Source organism: Balaenoptera borealis (assembly GCF_965194805.1).
Source record: "Balaenoptera borealis genome assembly, chromosome: 16".
NCBI lineage: Eukaryota > Metazoa > Chordata > Mammalia > Artiodactyla > Balaenopteridae > Balaenoptera > Balaenoptera borealis.
In genome coordinates, this window is record NC_138872.1 from 30,196,262 (window position 1) to 30,216,385 (window position 20,124).

A 20,124-nucleotide genomic window follows, 5' to 3' on the forward strand; every position below is an offset into this window, starting at 1 on the left:
TCCCATGCTTTTTCTGCATCTATTGATATTCATATGCTATTTCTTTAATCTGTCAGTATAATAAATTACATTAATCAACTTTCCATGAGAAAATGCTGTTTTATTCTTTTGAGCTCATTTTATATAATTTTTATTGTAAAATATACATAACAAAATTTACCATTTTTACTATTTTTAAACGTACAGTTCAGTGTACATTCATATTGATTGTTGTGATATCATCACCACCATCCATCTCCAGGACTTTTTCACCATCCCCAACTGGAACTCTTAAACAGGACATTCCTGTTTCTACCTCCCTCTAGCCCCTGGCAACTACCTCTCATTAATTAGAAAGGTAGCTTTTAAATGAAACACAATTTGGTCATGGTGTGTACCATATTATCTTTTTATCTTATACATTGATGGCATCAGATTACTAATATTTTGGTTGGAATTTCTTCAGTAACAGTTCAGACTATTTTCTAATTTCCATTGTGGTTTTATTCTTTGATCCGTGGGTTATTTATAAGTGTGTCTTTTAATTTTCAACTGTGAGGTTTTTTAATATTGGCTTATAGATTTAATTGCATTGTAGTTAAAGAATATGGCCTATATGATTTTAGTCCTTTGGAAATTAGTATTTATTTGCTGTTTGGCCAAGTATATTCTTCACTGAGATTACACATTGTTAATGTTAAATTGTTAACATTTTACCATAATTGCTTTATCTTTGTCACTATATCCATGTAGCTATACAGTTTTTCTGAATCATTTGAGAAGTAAATTGCAGACAGAAGGCTCTGTAACCTCTTAATCAGTATGTATATCCTCAAAACAAGGATACTCTTCTGTTTAACCACAGCACACTCATTAATATCAGGAAATAAATATTGATATAATACTGCTAATTCACAGACACCACACAGATTTCGCTGATTTTCCAGTTATGTTCTTTACAGTAAAAACAAACAAACAAAAAACCCAAAAGATAACAAAAACCCAACTCCCCCCTCCAAAAACAAAAGCAGAAAAACCTCTTCCTTTCCCTCTTATATTTCTAATTCAGAGACCATCCAGGACCATACATTGCATTTAGTTTTCGTGTCTCTTCAGTTAAAGTTAGTTCAGAAGTGTTTTGCACTTCCTAGTAAGTAAACATTATACATTTTGTGAGATGATACTTTGAGGCTATATTAATAGTTCATTTCTCATCAACTTTTTACCTACTAGTTTTAACATCTATTGATGATTTGTGCCTGAGTCAGTTATTACTATAGTGGTTACCAGATGGTAAAATTTTTAAAATTTCATCATTCCTTCTGTGTTCATCATTTGGCATTTCACTGTAAGAAAAAGTTTTCTCTCCCCCTTTTTTTCTTTGTATTTATTTATGTATTTATTTATTTATATATTTGCCATGCCGCGTGGCATGCAGGATGTTAGTTCCCTGACCAGGGATCGAACCCGTGCCCCCTGCAGTGGAAGTGCGGAGTCTGTTTTTTTTTTTTTTTTTTTTTGTAATAAACTTGTTTATTTATTTTTGACTGCGTTGGGTCTTCACTGCTGCGCACGGGCTTTCTGTAGTTGCAGCGAGCTGAGGCTACTCTTCATTGAGGTGCGGTGGCTTCTCATTGCGGAGCACAGGCTCTAGGCGCACGGGCTTCAGTAGTTGTGCCACGCAGGTTCAGTAGTTGCGGCTCGCAGGCTCTAGAGCTCAGCCTCAGTAGTTGTGGCGCACGGGCTTAGTTGCTCTGTGGCATGTAGGATCTTCCCGGACCAGGGATTGAACCCGTGTCCTCTGCACTGGCAGGCAGATTCTTAGCCACTGCACCACCTGGGAAGTCCCAAAGTGCAGTCTTAACCACTGGACCATCAAGTGGTTCCTTTTTTCTTTTTTAAAGTCATTTAAACATATTAGCATGAACTCCTGGATTCCTGTGTTATTCATTTATCATTTATTTTGATGCTCGAATTGTCCCAGATTTGGCCATAGGAACCCTTTCAGGCTGGCTCCTGTGCCCTTTTTTCATGTCCCCATCATTCTTTGATCACTTACTTTTCTTAACTTTTTTGCACAGTGAGATTTTCCATGCTCATCTTGTACTTTCACTGCACCAGTTGTGGAATCAACCATTTCATCAAGGAACTCTGGTTCAGACCTTTTATTAGGGGCTATATTTAGAAAACAAGATCTGAATACCAGATATGTTCTTTTCTTCTGGGGTATCATTGCTCTTAGGCTCTATTAGAGGCCAGAGGTAGGATATTGTTTTAAAATGTATCTGGGATTTAATTTATAAGTACGACTGAGTGATGGCATGAAGAGGTCAATGCCATTGAAGGAAGTTTATTACTCATAGTTCCTCAGACGCAGGAGGCACCATGCTATGCAGGGCCACATGGGAGAAGCACTAGGGTCAATCAGGAGGCAGAAGGAATGAGGGGAAAATATGGATGATGGCCTTTATCATCGTGGTGGTGGGAAGTTGTTAGGTGGAAATTTTCCCTATTGGGCAGGAAGTGAAACACAGATGCTGGGGTTTGTGGTTGGAGGGTTTGTAATAATTTATACATATACATACACATGTATACACAAAACATACACAAACATCAATATATGCCTATAAATATTGAAGGCCATGATTTCACACTGATATGTTTAGTTCTGTTTCAGTACCACAGGATTTTTTCTAGTGTTTCCCCTTTCTGAATTTGTACCTCCTTTCTCTGACATTTAGAATCTAGCTTTCCATCTTTTTTACTCCAGCCCCATTGTGGGCTATCTCATTGACCCCAGCCCCACTGAAAGTGCTGGCTGAGCACCCCCATCTAGTTCCATGAGTCACTTTTATATACAGAAAATTCTCACTTTGCATAGTTCCAATATGCATAAATTTCTAACATGGTTTAACTGAATGACACTGGTCCCCAAATAACAGTTAATATAACTAAATATAACTTGTAATCAGGAATAGCTTCTCCAAAAAATTTAAAATTTACTCTGACCCTGTAATAGCTGATTAGTACCTCCCCTAGACAGTATTCAATTGAAGGTAGCCTTTTTTTATTTTTTAAAGGAAAATTACAGTCTCTGCATTGCTCTCAGCTTAACTTTACACAGCTCTGCATTTCCCTCTGTCAGTTCCTCTTGGAATGGTGGGTGGGTAGCGGAAGAGAGGATATGTACAAAAATGTATTTTTAGTTCTTTTGAACAGAGGGGTTGCTCCAGCCATTGCTATTGATGACAGGAAGTATATTTATAGCTCCAGGGAAGCAGGGTCCTGGTTTAAGAAAACCTGGGAGGCTGTACTTAATATATTTCATTAAAGCTCATTTGCACTTCGTAGGAAGTGAAGTTGAAATGAATGGACCTGTAACTTATCTTATGAAGTACAGTTATTTTCATAAGTATATTCAATCTGCTCCTGAATTTGGAAAAACCTTCCATTTTGAAATTTCACAATTGGTAGCACCTAAAACAAAGGACACCTCTAGAGTATATGGGATGTGTGTGGACAGTTCAGATGGTGGCATGCAGTTGTACAGTTGAGGGGTTACCAAATACTGGTCCCAATTAGATGTTATTTATGAAGTTCTACTGGTAGAGCTTCTGTTGTGATTTTCTTTTAAAGTCTGAAATGAAAATAATTGTTTATGGGTCATAAGATAGTCTCTGTAAAACCAATTTGGGGTTTTCCACTAGACACCATATAACTTTCTCACACGTTTGATTGGGACAGGACTTTTGCCATTGATTATCATGTGCAATGAACACATTAAACACAAGTTAAATTATTCTGAAGCCTTTTCTCTTTTTTTCCCCACTCCTTTTCTTAATTGAGAGAAGCAAAGAGTTGGTTTCCAAGGATACGTCTTCTCTCTTACACGGGTCTCAGATTGATGTAGTCATGGAAACCAGGCAGTAAACTCATTCTTGGCAGCTGCCACCACTGGTCTGATCCTTTCTTTTAAAGGCATGAGATTCTTTAATAATTCATTTTGGGAAGGTTGGGGCCAGATGATTCCAGGTCATCCCAGAGGGGTTGTTGGGAATGCTGTTAAATAGATGTGATTCGGTTAAGTATGAAGAGCTTGCTAAACAAAACTGCAGTGATTTAACTAAAGATTTTATGCCTAATTTAAACAGGAATTTAAAATACAGAATTATTAACGTTTAGTCCTTTTTAAGAATATTTTAAAACATTCCTAAGTATAATTTGAAGATTTTATTTTTTGTTTTTAACTTTATGAATTTAAAATGTTAAGAATTGTAGATACGCTGACCTTTATTTAGCACAATGAAGGTTTTCAACTGGCCCACTAAAGGCTATCCACTGATGAAATAAAAATATGAAATAATGTGCTCTTTAAAATATTTTTTTGTGGATTCTGAAGCCTTGGTTCAAATTCCATCTTAGATATGTAACCTTGGGCAAGTTACTTAACCTCTCTGTGCCTCAGTTTCCTCTCTGCAAAATGGGGCATAATAACATCCACTTCATAGGGTTGTGGTGAGGAGTAAATGAGCTAAATTATGTAACACACCTAACTTACCAGGAGCATTCAGCAAATGTTGGTCATTCCATTTATACATAAGGAATAGAATTATTGGTGAGGTTGTAAAGGCTGAAAAATAACTAAATTCAGAGAAAGTTTGTACTGAGTTCATTTATGAAAGACTTTTAAAGGAAGGAAGATATCTTTTTTTAAAAAAATTTATTTTATTTTTGGCTGCATTGGGTCTTCGTTGCCGCGCAAGGGCTTTCTCTAGTTGCGGCGAGCGGGGGCTACTCTTTGTTGCAGTGCGCGAGCTTCTCACTGCGGTGTCTTCTCGTTGCGGAGCACGGGCTCTAGGTGTGCGGGCTTCAGTAGTTGTGGCGTGTGGGCTCTAGCGTGCGGGCTAAGTAGCTGTGGTGCATGGACTTGGTTGCTCCGCGGCATGTGGGATCTTCCTGGACCAGGGCTCAAACCTGTGGCCCCTGCATTGGCAGGCGGATTCTTAACCACTGTGCCACCAGGGAAGTCCCAAGATATCTTTTTTGACGTGTACTATTTTTTAGATTAGCAAGGGTGGTGGAGGATTTAGAATCTCCTCCCTATCCCAAATGAATAAACCATCTGTTTTCTTCTCCCTTTTAAAGATTTAGTATTGGGTTTACACAACTTAGCAAGATATTTGTCAGTTTGGGAAACAGTAATTGTTTGATCGATTGCTACATACTAGGTAGGTACTTAGATTTCAAAGGTGAATGAGGCGCATCCTGTTTTGGAGGGGTATGAATGGAGAAGGGTGAAGAAGTGAGAATGACCTATTGTTACAAAACTTAATTCTTTATAAATTGTGTTAAATGCTACACTAGCAGAATTTTAAATTAAAAAAAATGATACGGTGATAGGAGAGAGCACAAATTAACTTAATAAGAAATATGCAAAACTAATATGAAAAAACTAAAGCTTCACTGAAGGATTTTTTAAAAGATACAAATAAATTCAATATTTATGCTCTGTTCCTCAATGTGAGAGACCTAAATATTATAAAGATATTATATAGATGTCAGTGCTCCCCAAGTTATTCTACAGATTTAATGCAAATTGTTTGTAAACCCAGTGAGGTGAGCCTTTTCGAGATCTTGACAAATGACATATACAGTTCATTTGGAAGAGTAAATGCGGTAGATGAAAAATTTTGAAAAACTTTGAAGAAGAACAGTAATTGGAGGGCAGTAGAAGTGGGGAGGGTATGTGACACTTGACCCTCCAGATGGTACTGTATACCAGGAAGTTAAAGGTGTCTAAGACAGTTTGGCATTTGTGTTAGAATAGACAAAACAAGTATTTAGAGCAGAATAGTAAGTTCAGAAACAAACCTGGATATGTGGGGAATTTAGAATGTGATAAAAATAACACATAAAAATCAGGGAGAGGACTTCCCTGGTAGCACAGTGGTTGAGAATCCACCTGCCAATGCAGGGGACACGGTTCAAGCCCTGGTCTGGGAGGATCCCACATGTGGTGGAGCAAGTAAGCCCGTGCGCCACAACTACTGAGCCTGCGCTCTAGAGCCTGCGAGCCACAACTACTGAGCCCTCGCGCCACAACTACTGAAGCCCGCGTGCCTAGAGCCTGTGCTCCGCAACAAGAGAAGCCACTGCAATGAGAGGCCCGTGCGCTGCAATGAAGAGTAGACCCCGCTCACTGCAACTAGAGAAAGCCTGCGTGCAGCAACAAGGACCCAACACAGCCAAAAATAAATAAATAAATAAATTTATTTAAAAAAAAAAATCAGGGAGAAAAGGATGGAGTATTCAATAAATGGTCCTGCCACAGTAGGCTGTTTTGGGGGAAAATACATAAAGATTACTAATTTAGACTATGCTCAAATAATCATGAGATTACAGAGTATGCTTAACCAGATTACTGAATTAACCACACTTTTTTTTTTTTTTGGCTGTGCCACGCGGCATGCAGGATCTTAATTCCCCAACCCCAGGGATTGAACCCGTGCTGCCTGTAGTGGAAGTGTAGAGTCCTAACCACTGGACCGCCAGGGAATTGCAAACCACACTTTGCATTCTTTAGAATGTGCTGAATGATTCTTAAAATGATCTGAACACTGATGGCTAACAGACTACTCTCTAGTATACCTTGCCTTCTGCAATCACTAGTTGAATTTATACTTTCAGGGGTCAGTATGTTCTAAACCTGCTTTTATGCCAATTATACTTATTGTAATTTTGTAACCTAATTAAATATTAATTAAACCAAGGAAATATGTAAAAATAGTTGTTTTTAAGAAAGAAAGTTAAGTTGAAGATCCTGAAAGGATTGGATAAATATAAGTCCCTCCCTTCCAGGTTACTTTCTTACTAGTTTTGGGCATGAACACTTTAAAAGATTAAGGGAAAGAAACCATAAAAATCTTATTAAAGGTTCTGTGCCCATTTGTCTCACAGTTGTCTAAGTTTTTGTTCCACGCTAAAGAAATTGAAATTTGAAATCATCAGTATGTATTATGGATATGATGATCTATGCAAGAAACATTAATTAGCATATCTGTACTTAAAGAAGATGCCTTGGTATTCTACCAAAATATTGGCAGATGAATGTACATGTATTTTTTAAATAAAAATCAAATATTTAAGTTACATACATACATATATTTTTTGATTATCTGATTTACTGTATTTTTTCATGTAACCAACCAGGCCCGGGTCCTATTTGTGTTGGGTAAAAGTTTTTACCATTCCCTGGAGGAAGTAAGAGGTGATGCTTTTATGTGCTTAGGCTAAAGAAAACCCTTTCTCCAAAGCAAGGTAATTAGACAATTTCTGTAAAGGACCAAAGAGTATATATTTTAGACTTCGCAGTCCAAAAATCAAAATTGAGGCTCTTTTGTAGGTACTTTATAACAAGAAAGAAAACACATTTCCACAAATTTATTATTGATGAAATTCAAATATGATAATAGTAATAATAATTATTTTTATTACTGAGTACAACTTTTTGTAATACAGGTACACTAATGAGAAAAATGGACTTCTTTTTTAGGTGATACATTTTGCTTAATTGGGGTTCAGAGTTACTGTTTCCTGTCATCAAAATTGATTGCAAATGTTCATCTGTTAATGCTGATCTGTAATGAGATTTTACATATTTCATCTTTGGAAATATCTTCACACAGATGTACAGCCAAATATTGGTGTCAGCCCACAGCATATGATTTTAATTGAACATATTAATCAATTGGGAAACATTTATAGAATTACATTAGATTTTTCTCTTAGTATTTGCCTTTTAGCATATCATTACATTGTAGATTAATTACTTCCAGTTGAAGGTTAGGTGTAAGTGCCATAATTGCACTGTTAAATAGATTTTGAAAGATGGAAATTTTCTTTGCACTTGCATTGACGTCCTAAAAATGCTTCCAGAATTATAGTTTGAGCTAAAAATATATATCCACTGCAAATTTGAGAATTGAGATCTCACTTTTTGTTTTAAATTTGACAGCAGCTTGACATTACTAGCTATTGTGTAAATGAATTAACTGCAGTTTAAGTTTCACATGTAAGTCCAGTTCTGCCCTATAATGTTAGGTTGAATTTATTAAATAGTATAAAATCTGCAGCAAAAGCTAAGTTTCATTTGTGATCATAGTCATAATAGTGACTGAAAACGGTCTTATTGTTCTGAAACTTCAATCTCAGCCCTGAGCTTTAAAAAATATATATCACAGTAAAACTTTACAGCTGCTAAGCCATCAAACTGCTGCGTGGGCAGGCAAGACAGGTTATTCTGCTTCTGCTGCTGACAGTGGTTTAGCCCATGACAGTGAATGAAGTTTACCATTGACACTATTGGTTCAGTACCATGATAAATTCAAATATTTTCCACAGTACCTGCTGATGAAAAATAATAAACAACCACCTTATATCTTCACAAGCTTCGTAAGTTCCAACTAAGCCTTTTTCTACTCCATATATATTTTTATAAACATCATCAATTATAACTCATCTTAGCAGATTCTACTTCAAGTTGTTCTAAATTAGTATTTTCTCAGCTTCTGGCCACACAGACTATTCATAGAAGCTAATTCTTCAAATACTTTAAACTTGGCATTGACTCCTTGAGTAAACAACAGCAACTGAGCAGTATTAGTAACATCTAACTCATCAAGGGACAGGGGAATCAACTTGAAATCATTTGCCTTTTTTAAAAAATAGATTATTAATTTTATTCCCATTGTCCTCAACTTTTGGAGCAGCTGGTTTTGCTGAAAGGCTAATAATAGTCTTAAGTTTATTTTCTCTGAATACAGTTCTTGAGCTCCTGCAGTCAAGCATTATTTTATTTAATTTTAATTTTTATTTTTGGCCACCCCACATGGCTTGCGGGATCTTAGTTCCCTGACCAGGGATCGAACCCAGGCCCCCAGGAGTGGAAGTACAGAGTCCTAACCAGTGAACCGCCAGGGAACTCCCAGCATGATTTTATCAACTCAGAATTGGCAAATTACTTTCCTTGCTTGGCTAACAAATGAGCTTCTTGTAAACTTACTTTGGTTGCAGCCTCATTTTTTTTCCTTCTCTCCCTCCCTTTCTTCCTTCCAGAAATTCTGCTGTGATGAGATATTCCACTTCAAATTTTCAACTTTTTCTGACCATTGCTTTCCTGTGAATTGGGAATATTGAGATGACTACTTAGTCTGGTAATGTTGATGTATATTGAATTTTTCTAGCACAGCTGTAGTGTCATTGCATAATAAACACAATGCTTTCCCATCTGACTTGATAACAAAATAATCCACACTCTCCACTGTGCCTTAAAAGCATGACAAAGTCCACTTTTCTCTTTTCTTGTTTTGACTTGATGGCTATGCACTGGTTAAAAAAAAAAACCCAAAAAACTATCACAGTATGCCAGTATGCATGTGTGGCACTCAAAAGCTGTTGACTTGCAACTTCATCACTGCGATGTGTGGTACACTGAGCAGCAGTGCAAAGCTCTGTGAGTACAACATATACAGGGAGCCACTCGATTCTGCCGTTGTAATGTTGAAGCCAGCCATACATAGCCAATACATCAATGAATGAGTACCACTGTGTTTGATATTATTTGTGGACACTGGAGTTTGAATTTCATATAATTTTCGTATCATGAAATATTATTCTTTTTATTTTTTCCAACCATTAAAAAATGTAAAATTGTTTCTTAGCTTGCAGGTCTTACTAAAATCAGATGATTTGCTCACCTCTATTTAGGGTAAAGCATTACACAAGGCCCAAATCAAGAAGGAAAAGATTGCATAAAATTTGACTGCTTAAAAAGCTAATATAAACAAAACTAAAATATAAACTGCAAATTGGGGGAAAAAATATTTGCAACCATATGTCAGGAAAAGGTTAATATCATCCTAATATGAGAGAGTACCTACAGATAAGAAACAGACCAATATCCTGTTAGAAAAATGGGCAAAGACAATTCATCAAATAAATACAAATGTCAGTAACTGTATGAACTATTGATCCAATACTGAACCCGGAAAGGCAAATGAAAACATGGGAGGCTTTCACTTTTCACTTCATAAACTTGCGTATTGCTTGAGACTTTTACAGCAAGCAAATACTACATTTATCAGTGTTTAGAAACCAAAAAAAGTTTTCTTGTAATTTTTGAATTGCTGCTTATTTTTCTGGTACCTAAGTTTTCTCTATTCCTGAACAGAGGTAGAAGAGGGTGAGTCCTGTCCCCTTCCTGCCTCTGCTGTACTATACATGTTGCTTCGGTTCAGAAGCCAGAGCATGTGGAGTTGAGCCCCCAGAAAATGCCCCCACCCCAGTCTTTTGTATCATCTTGGGTGTTTTACTGGGAAAGCATGATGAGCACTGCTTGCATTTGATACCTTGTTGACCTTGAAGTCTAGAGTTTGATTTTTCAAATGAAACTAGAACTTTGCTGGTTCCATTAAGCATTTTATAAATAACTTTGATGTTGAGTTTTGAATTGCTTTTTAATTCCAGTTTTGTTGTTTTAAATAGTTATTAATAGAAGCAAGAGGGTGGAGAGAATTTTCTAAACCAACTCGTGTTTAAAATAGTTCTAATTTTGATAGGATTCTGTATTTTCCTAGATTTGTTAAATATTTCTAAAGATGTTTGGCATAGGTATTAACACTTTGTGGGCCTGTTGTATACAAACCAGTTTTTTGCTTTTTTTTCTTTTTCTAGTTCTGAATTAAGTCAGTCATGAGCAATAACCGAACCTGGTAGGTGTGTGACTGCTACTGCATTTGCTCAAGGCATTAGGTTAGCAAGGTGAATCACAAGGGATGAGAATTCTACTTTGTATTTCTTTTCAAATCAGGAGTTGTAGAATTTGATGTGTATGAAGCATGTTGTGTTATTCTTTTCCTATTTTCTATGTAGATGATTGCATTATAGGAGACTTTGACTTTTAGATCTTGGTTTAAAACACTGATTGACTAAGTGATAATTAAGTATATTTCATGTGGAAAAGGAATAATATGCTTGTCCTGAAATAAGCTGATCTGATCAGGAGGAACCTTATCCTAAGCATGGCAGGAAATAAACTTGTAACACCAATTACATACAGTGTAGCAGCTATGATTGGGGGAAGATGAGTATGAGAGAAAGTAAAAGTAAAGTATAAATTATAAGAAGTTTGAGAGAAAGTGACTTTGTGATCTAACTTTGTAAGAGACAGAAGTGGGAATATTGGATAGGCATGTACATGTCCCTAGATTTTTAGGAAGACATACTTCAAAAAGGTAGAGAAGACATGGGTATGAATCAATAGGAGTGGTATACCAAAAAGAACGTCAGTTTAGAAAAAAACAAAAACTGCTCTCAAACTAAAGATAGGTGGTTGCTTCTAATAGCCATTCAGACTTGAATAAGAAATTAGAAGATAGGAGTACTGAAAAATATACAGGGTATATTAGTCTATCAGCAAATATAGAAAAAGTAAAGTAACTTAACTTATCTTAAAATCTAATTAGTATTAAACTAATTTTTTTATGAAAAAGCTTTTAAATCTTTTATGGCTTTTACTGCTGTTCTCTCGAACTGCACTGCCCAGTATGATAGTCATCAGCCACGTGTGCTGGTGTATTGGGTAGCGCTATGTAGAACATTTCCAACATCACAGAAATTTCTGTTGGGGAGTGCTTCAAAAATGAGATACATTATTAGAAAAGCTAGTAAAAAGTAAGTTGGGGTATAAGGATACTTTTCTGTCCAGAAATTTTGCTAAGGAAGAATTAGATTTTTATAATACTGAGACATTGGTGTGTCCTTTATTGTTGTACTTGCATTTTGTCCTTTATTTTGAAATAATTTTAAATTTACAGATAAGTTGCAATAGTAGTACAAAGAGCCTTTTCCTTTCCTTAACCATTTGTGAGTAAGATGCTCACTTGATGCCCCATCAGTCCTGAATACTTTAGTGTGTATTTCCTACAAACAGGGATATTCTCCTATATAACCTCAATATACCCATATAATCAGGACCTTAATATTGATACAGTAGTACCAGCTAATCCTTAGATTTCACTGATAACAGAGATCCATAGATATCATTTGTCCTGATAAAAATACTGTATAGCAGGAGAATCCAGTTCAGAATCACATATCGCATTTAGTTGTCATGTCTGTCTTTGACTTGATCATCTTGATACTTTTGAAGAGTATAGGCTAGTTATTTTGAGGAATATTCCTCAATTTGGGCCTGATGTTTTTTCATGGTTTGATTCAGAATATGCATTTTGTCAGGAATACCACATAAAGGGTGGTGTATTTTTATTCTAATCTTATTCACAATTTCCATTGTGTCCTGTTTCTCGTAATGTTAGCCTTGATGACTTGATACTAAGGTGGTGTCTACCAGTTTTCTCTACTGTAAATTTATTCACTTTTCCCTTTGTAGTTAATAAGTGTTTTGTGAGGAAGAGGTACTTTGAGACCATGTAAATTATCTCATTTCTTGTCAAACTTTCACCCACTGGTTTTAGCATCTATTGATAATTTTTGGCAGGATTATTACTATGATGGTTGCCAAATGACAGTTTTCTAATTTTATTATTCCTTCCACATTCATCAGTGGACATTCCATTGTAACAAAAAGCTTTCTTTTCTTCCATTCATTTATTAAATTGATATGGACTTATGGATTCCTATTTTATTCAGCGAGTTATTATCTATTAATATAATTTGTTACTCTGAGCCTGAATTTGTCCCACATTTGGCCAGTGGAAACCCTTCAAGTTGGCTCCTATATCCTTTTGACATGTCCTATCATTCTTTAATCACTTCCCTTTTTACCTTCTAGCACAACAAGATGTTCCAATCTCTTGTATTATACTTTTCCTCCCTCAGCCCTAGAATCAGTCATTTCAACAAGCCCTGGTTCCTTTTATTGAAGAGCATATTTAAAAAGCAGGTCTGTGGGACTTCCCTGGTGGTGCAGTGGTTAAGAATCTGCCTGCCAGTGCAGGGGACACGGGTTCGATCCCTGGTCTGGGAAGATCCCACATGCTGCGGAGCAGCTAAGCCCATGCGCCACAATTACTGAGCCTGAGCTCTAGAGCCCACGAGCCACAACTACTGAAGCCCGCCCGCCTAGAGCCTGTGCTCCGCAACAAGGAAAGCCGCTGCAATGAGAAGCCCGTGCACCGCAACGGAGAGTAACCCCCACTGACCGCAACTAGAGAAAGCCCGCGTGCAGCAATGAAGACCCAACGCAGCCAAAAATAAATTAATTAATTAATTTAAAAAAAAAAGAAAAAGAAAAAAACAGGTCTGGGCTTCCCTGGTGGCGCAGTGGTTGAGAATCCGCCTGCCAGTGCAGGGGACACAGGTTCGAGCCCTGGTCCGGGAAGATGCCACATGCCACGGAGCAACTAAGCCCGTGACGAAGAGTAGCCCCCACTCACCGCAACTAGGCAAAGCCCGCCCACAGCAACGAAGACCCAACGTAGCCAAAAGTAAATAAATAAATAATTAAGAAAAAAAAAAAAAAAGCAGGTCTGGGAATTCCCTGGTGGTCCAGTGGTTAGGACTCAGAGCTTCCATTGCAGGGAGCATGAGTTTGATCCCTGGTCAGGGAACTAAGATCCCAAAAGCTGCACAGCACAGCCAAAAAAAAAAAGCAGGTCTGGACGCTAGGTATGATTGTTCTACTGAGACATTGCTGCTTGTAAGCCTCTCTGGACAGAGCTAGGGAATATACATATACATACACAAAATATACTCTTACATATGCATCCATATCTATATTTTCTCTCTGTATATATACGTATATATAAAATGCTGTGAGTTCACACTGGAACCTCCAATTCTAGGCTAACACCTCAGAGTTCATTTTATTTTCTCCCTTTTTTGTACTTGAAACACCCTTCTCTGACAGAGAATCTTGCTCCTATTATTCTTAATATATTTATTTAATTGCTCAGACCCCTTTTTAAGATAAATTTATATATTTATTTTATATATATATTTTTATTTTTGGCTGCGTTGGGTCTTCGTTGCTGCGCACAGGCTTTCTCTGTTTCCGGTGAGCGGGGGCTACTCTGATGCAGTGCGCAGGCTTCTCATTGCAGTGGCTTCTCTTGTTGTGGAGCATGGGCTCTAGGCGCACGGGCTTCAGTAGTTGCGGCTCACGGGCTTCAGTAGTTGCGGTGCACGGGCTTCAATAGTTGCAGCACGTGGGCTTAGTAGTTGTGGCTCGCGGGCTCTAGAGCGCAGGCTCAGTAGTTGCTGAGTAGGCTCACATGGGCTTAGTTGCTCCACGGCATGTGGAATCTTCCCGGACCAGGGCTGAAACCCATATCCCCTGCATTGGCAGGCAGATTCTTAAACACTGTGCTACTAGGGAAGTCCCTGCTCAGATCCTCCCTTTAATGTACCTAGTCTTTCCTTCTGAGACCAGGTGGATGCCAGCCTTGCTCAGCACCACCTAATGAGTTTTAGACTTAATTATTCAAGAAGGAAGGAAGTGCAGTGAGTGGATCAAAATTATTTGTAGATTTATCTACTTGCTAAAATTTATTTGTGACCCCAGAATCAGTACTTGTGCTTTCACGGTTGTTTGGGGACATGTGCAGAGGGGTGAAAAATTTGAATCATTCAACACGTATATTCCCAGTTAAAGTCAAACAAGGTGATGCTCTGCCTTCTTGTTTCAGCTTTCATACTGTCAACAAGTGTCCTTTTTTACAGTCTATTTAGTGCTATGTTTTTTCACATTTTTGTGCTTTTACTGGAATTGACCTCCAAGTGTGCTGTCTAGTATTCCTAAGTTTCGAGAAGGCTGTGATGGGCCTTATGGGGAAAATACATGTTTTAGGTAAACCTCATTCAGTCATATCTTACAGTGCTGTTGGCTGTAAATTCAGTGTTAATGAATCAACATCCAGAAAAAGGAAAGGGAAATTTGCTGATCTATACATGAAAGTACTAAGGTAACATGTATAGTGCATGTGAATCTATGGAAAAGAGGGGAAACTGGGTAAATATGTGGATTTGTGAGGTGATAAACATGAAAAAGGTATAGTGGACAGCACTGTTATAAGGCTGAAGGCCAAAGAAGTTTACAGTTACATTATCCAGGACAAAGAAAATATTCAACCCTTCTTGGCTAGTGCTGGCTGGTTTACGTTTCTAAAGGTGATACTGTGTGAAAAATGGTAAACTTGCAGGCAGTGCAAGTTCTACAGATCAGGAACCTTCGGAAAATAATTTCTAAATACCTGCTAAGTGTCATTCAGGGAAAGGGTTATGTGGAAAGGTAGGTTTTCAATTCTGAGATTGGTTTGTTTTATAAAGACATTGACGAATGAACTTATATTAACACAAATGGCATTTTGGTTGACAAAATGTTGTGACCATGATAACATAATCCTGTATTTCTCCTTAGGAACAGTAGTTCAGTATTTGCTAATTCAGTGTTTATGGCAACTTTACAGAACATAACTACCACGAATAGCAAGCATTGGCTGTAGTTTTACTTTGTTTTTTTTTAAGAAAACAGTTGATTTTTAAAAAAATTAATTAATTATTTTTTTGTCCGCATTGGGTCTTCGTTACTGCGCGCAGGCTTTCTGTAGTTGTGGCGAGTGGGGGCTGCTCTTCATTGCAGTGCGTGGGCTTCTCATTGCAGTGGCTTCTCTTGTTGTGGAGCACGGGCTCTAGGTGCGCCGGCTTCAGTAGTTGTGGCATGCAGGCTCAGCAGTTGTGGCTTGCGGGCTCTAGAGCATAGGCTAAGTAGTTGTGGCGCATGGGCTTAGTTGCTCCGCGGCATGTGGGATCTTCCCGGACCAGGGCTCGAACCTGTGTCCCCTGCATTGGCAGGCACATTCTTAACCACTGCGCCACCAGGGAAGTCCCAAAACAGTTGATTTTTATTCTCCATATAGAAGTAGCATCATTTATTATCTTTAGTCTTAGTATCACTTGTGAAAAACCTTGTTAAAAAATCAGTCTTAGCTTTTCTCGCAGTTTGTGATTGGTCCCATCCTTCCTCTCTACACGTGCATTTGAGAATCTCAAAGTAAAGATTTCACTGTTCATGGCATACATGTGAAGAGGTATCACAGGCAGAAAAAGAGGTTATCTCAAATTCAGTTGGTATAAAAACCTCACTTGTGCAGACTGTACCACCTTAATTGGTTTTGCTTGCATAGCTAAATTCTTAGTCATACTTTAAATTACATGGACTTTGCTAAAATTGAGGCAAAATCCACATAACATAAAATTAACCATTTTAAAGTGTACAATTCATTGGCATTCAGTATATTCACAATGCTGTGCAACCAAGACCTCTGTCTCGTTCCAAAACATTTTTATCAGCCCAGAAGGAAACCTTGTATTCATTAGGTACTCAATCCCCATTCCTCCCTATCCCCGGCAACCAACCACTAATCTGCTTTCTGTCTTTATGGATTTACGTATTCCATTTCATATAAATGAAATTATACAGTATGTGACCTGTTTTCTGGCTTCTTTCATGTAGTGTAACATTTTTGAGGTCCATCCATGTTGGAGCATGTACCAGTACTTTATTCCTTTTTTTTTGAAACAATAATGTCTATCACTTATTTAGAATTTATATGGAATTTACAGAGGTTTAATAGCTTGCTTCAGATTACCAATGGTTAAATGGCAGAGCAAGAAATGGCAGAGCAAGAATTCAACCCTATTCTTCTGAATCTGCATAAATTACTTTACCATAAATAATGCCATTATTATATTGGGAGAAAAAAAATCTTATTCAAATTTTGGTTGGCAAATTTTAGGTATTTAATTTTGTTCTTTAGACATAAAATGCTCTAATTCAAGTGATAGTTTGCTAGCTTCACACTGTATTGCGACTACTGTTAGTTTATCCTCTAAAAACTAAACATTTCCTTTTGCTGCCCTTTAGAGGTTATAAAAAAAAAGTTTTTTTTTTTTGCCTTATAAAAACAAATTCAGAATGAAGGTAATCATTTATATGCAACTCAACTGGATCAACTAACATATGGTAGTTGTATTCTTTCGAATATTGCACTGGAAGATTGATCACCAACTGTCACCTACATGATCTGTTTTGATGAAATCAAGATGGTCATATATAAGAGTTTGGTTGCTTTCAGCATTTAGAAAACTAAAGTATTCTAGTAACCAGTAAATCAGGTAGATTTTTTCATACATCACACAGGTAAATATGCATTCCAGTAAGTTATCCCATTTTATTCTAAGGGCAAATACATCTTATTTCTTTATCCTGTGTCATGAAGTTTGTGCTCTATCATCTATGTATTGGGTTGACCAAAAAGTTTATTTGGGTTTCCCGTAAGATGGTATGGAAAAATCCGAATGAACTTTTTGGCCAACCCAATATATATCTATTTACTTTTTTATATTTATCTATCATCTATCTATATTACTTAGAATATTTAGAATATCAGTCAGAGAAAATAACATAAAATTCAACTAACTCATTTAGTAATAAAGGCACTGTTTTGGCTAACTAGCTGAAAAGTTTAGAGGATAAATACTTTGATGGTATCTTTAAGGCTGCATATCCATTTGTTTATGATGCTTTCAGCTCTTTCTCACTATGCTGGTTTCATCCTTACCTTATTTTTCCTCACAGTACTTTATTTTTAAGGCTGAATCATATTTTGTTGTATTTGTATACCACATTTTGTTTATCCATCCATCTAGCAATGGACATTTAGGTTGTTTTCACCTTTGGGCTATTGTGAATGATGCTGCTGTGAACGTTCATGTACAAAATTTTGTTCGAATACCTGTTTTCAATTTTTTTGGATATATACCTAGTTGTGGAATTGCTGGGTCATATAGTTATTCTCTGTTTAACATTTTGAGGAACCACCAATGTGTTTTCCACAGTGGCCACATCATCTTACATTACCACCAGCAATGTACAAGGTGTCTCAATGAAGTGGATCTCATTGTGGTTTTTACTTGCATTTCCATAACAACTAATGATGAACATTTTTCCATGTGCTTGTTGGCCATTTGTATATCTTCTTTTTGGAGAAATGTCTAGGCGAGTCCTTTGCCCATTTTTTAATTGGGGGGGGGTCTTTCTGTTGCCAGGTTGTGAGAGTTCTTTGTATATTCTGGTTACTAGACCCTTATGAGATACGTGATTTACAAATATTTTCTCTCATTCTGTCTTTTCACTCTATTTTTAAAAATTTTTTTGAAGTTTTATTTATTTTTGGCTGCGTTGGATCTTTGTTGCTGAGCACGGGCTTTCTCTAATTGCAGCGAGCCTGGGCTTCTCTTGTTGCGGAGCACGGGCTCTACGCACGTGGGCTTCAGTAGTTGTGGCTTGCGGGCTCTAGAGCGCAGGCTCAGTAGCTGTGGCGCATGGGCTTAGTTGCTCCGCGGCACGTGGGATCTTCCTGGACGAGGGCCTGAACCCCTGTCCCCTGCATTGGCAGGCGGATTCTTAACCACTGCGCCACCAGGGAAGCCCCTCTTTTCACTTTCTTGATAGTGTTCTATGGTGTGCAAAATTTAAAATTTTGATGAAGTACACTTTATATTTTTGTTACTTGTGCTTTTTGTTGCTGTTGTTTTTTAAATCTAAATTGTGCCCTTAATGCTTAGGGTGTTTTTGTTTGTTTGTTTTGGTTTTTTAATTAGTTAATTAATTTTTATTTTTGGCTGCGTTGGGTCTTTGTTGCTGCATACGGGCTTTCTCTAATTGCGGTAAGTGGAGGCTACTCTTTGTTGTGGTGTGCGGGCCTCTCACTGCGGTGGCCTCTTGTTGCAGAGCCCAGGCTCTAGGCACGCAGGCTTCAGTAGTTGTGGCACGTAGGTTCAGTAGTTGTGGCATGCGGGCTCAGTAGTTGTGGCTCACGGGCTCTAGAGCACAGGCTCAGCAGCTGTAGTGCGCGGGCTTAGTCGCTCCGCGGCATGTGGGATCTTCCCGGACCAGGGCTCAAACCCATGTCCCCTGCATTGGCAGGCAGATTCTTAACCACTGCGCCTCCAGGGAAGCCCTTAGGGTGTTTTTTTGTTTGTTTAATTTTGGGTGCACGGGGTCTTAGTTGTGGCATGAGGGATCTTTAGTTGTGGCATGCAGACTTCTTAGTTTCAGCATGCGAACTCTTAGTTGAAGCATGCATGAAGGATCTAGTTCCCCAACCAGGGATTGAACTCGGGCCCCCTGCATTGGGAGCACAGTGTCATCCCCACTGGACCACCAGGGAAGTCCTTGTTGTTTGTGCTTTTGGTGTCACATTTAGATAAGATTTTTAGGACTCCATTTCCAAATCCAGTATCATGAAGACCTACCCCTTTGTTTTCTTCTATGAATTTTATTGTTCTTTTCTTATATTTAAGTCTCTGATTTGTTTTAATTTTTGTAAGCAGTGTGAGGTAAGGGTTCAGCTTCATTCTTTTGCATGTGGATATCCAGTTTTCCCAGGACCATTTATCGAAGAGCCTATTCCCCACCCCCCCACATTGAATAATCTTAGCACTCATATCAAAAAATCAGTTGATTAAATAAAGATGTATGTGTTTATCTCTGGATTTTCAATACTATCCCTTTGATCTTTATCGCCTTATGCTATTACCACACTGTTTTGATTACTGTAGCTTTGTATTAAGTTTTGAAATTGGGAAGTATGAGTCCTCCATCTTTTTTATTTTTTAAGACTGTTTTGGCTGTTTGGGGTCCCTTGCAATTCCATGTTAATTTTAGGATCAGCTTTTTTATTTGTTAAAAAAAAAAAAAAAAGTACTGTTGGGATTTTGAAAGGGATTACATTGGCTCTGTAGGTTGATTTGGGGAGTGTTGCTATCTTAACAATATCAAGTCCTGTAATCCCTGAACACAGGATGTCTTTCCATTTATTTAGGTCATGTTTAATTTATTTCAGCAGTGTTTTGTACTTTTCAGTTTACAAGTCTTGTACCTCCTTGGTTAAATTTACTCCCAAGTATTTTATTTTCTGATGCTATTTTAAATGGGATTTTTCTTAACTTTATTTTTGGATTGATCATTGCTAGTGTATAGAAATACAACTGATTTTTTTAAAGATGTATTTTATTTTATTTTTTGATTAATTTATTTTTGGCTGTGTTGGGTGTTTGTCGCTG

The 20,124-nt window shown here is 37.5% G+C and overlaps 1 protein-coding gene across 2 annotated transcripts in view; it reads left to right on the forward strand.

The window, feature by feature from the left end:
- Nucleotides 1–20,124, forward strand: part of PTPRA (protein tyrosine phosphatase receptor type A) — a 184,872-nt gene that overhangs the window by 19,433 nt on the left and 145,315 nt on the right. For both annotated transcript variants that reach the window (XM_082359031.1, XM_082359032.1), the window contains exon 2: nt 9,094–9,191. The gene's annotated coding sequence lies outside the window, so the exon portion shown is untranslated. The remainder of the gene's footprint in view (nt 1–9,093; nt 9,192–20,124) is intronic.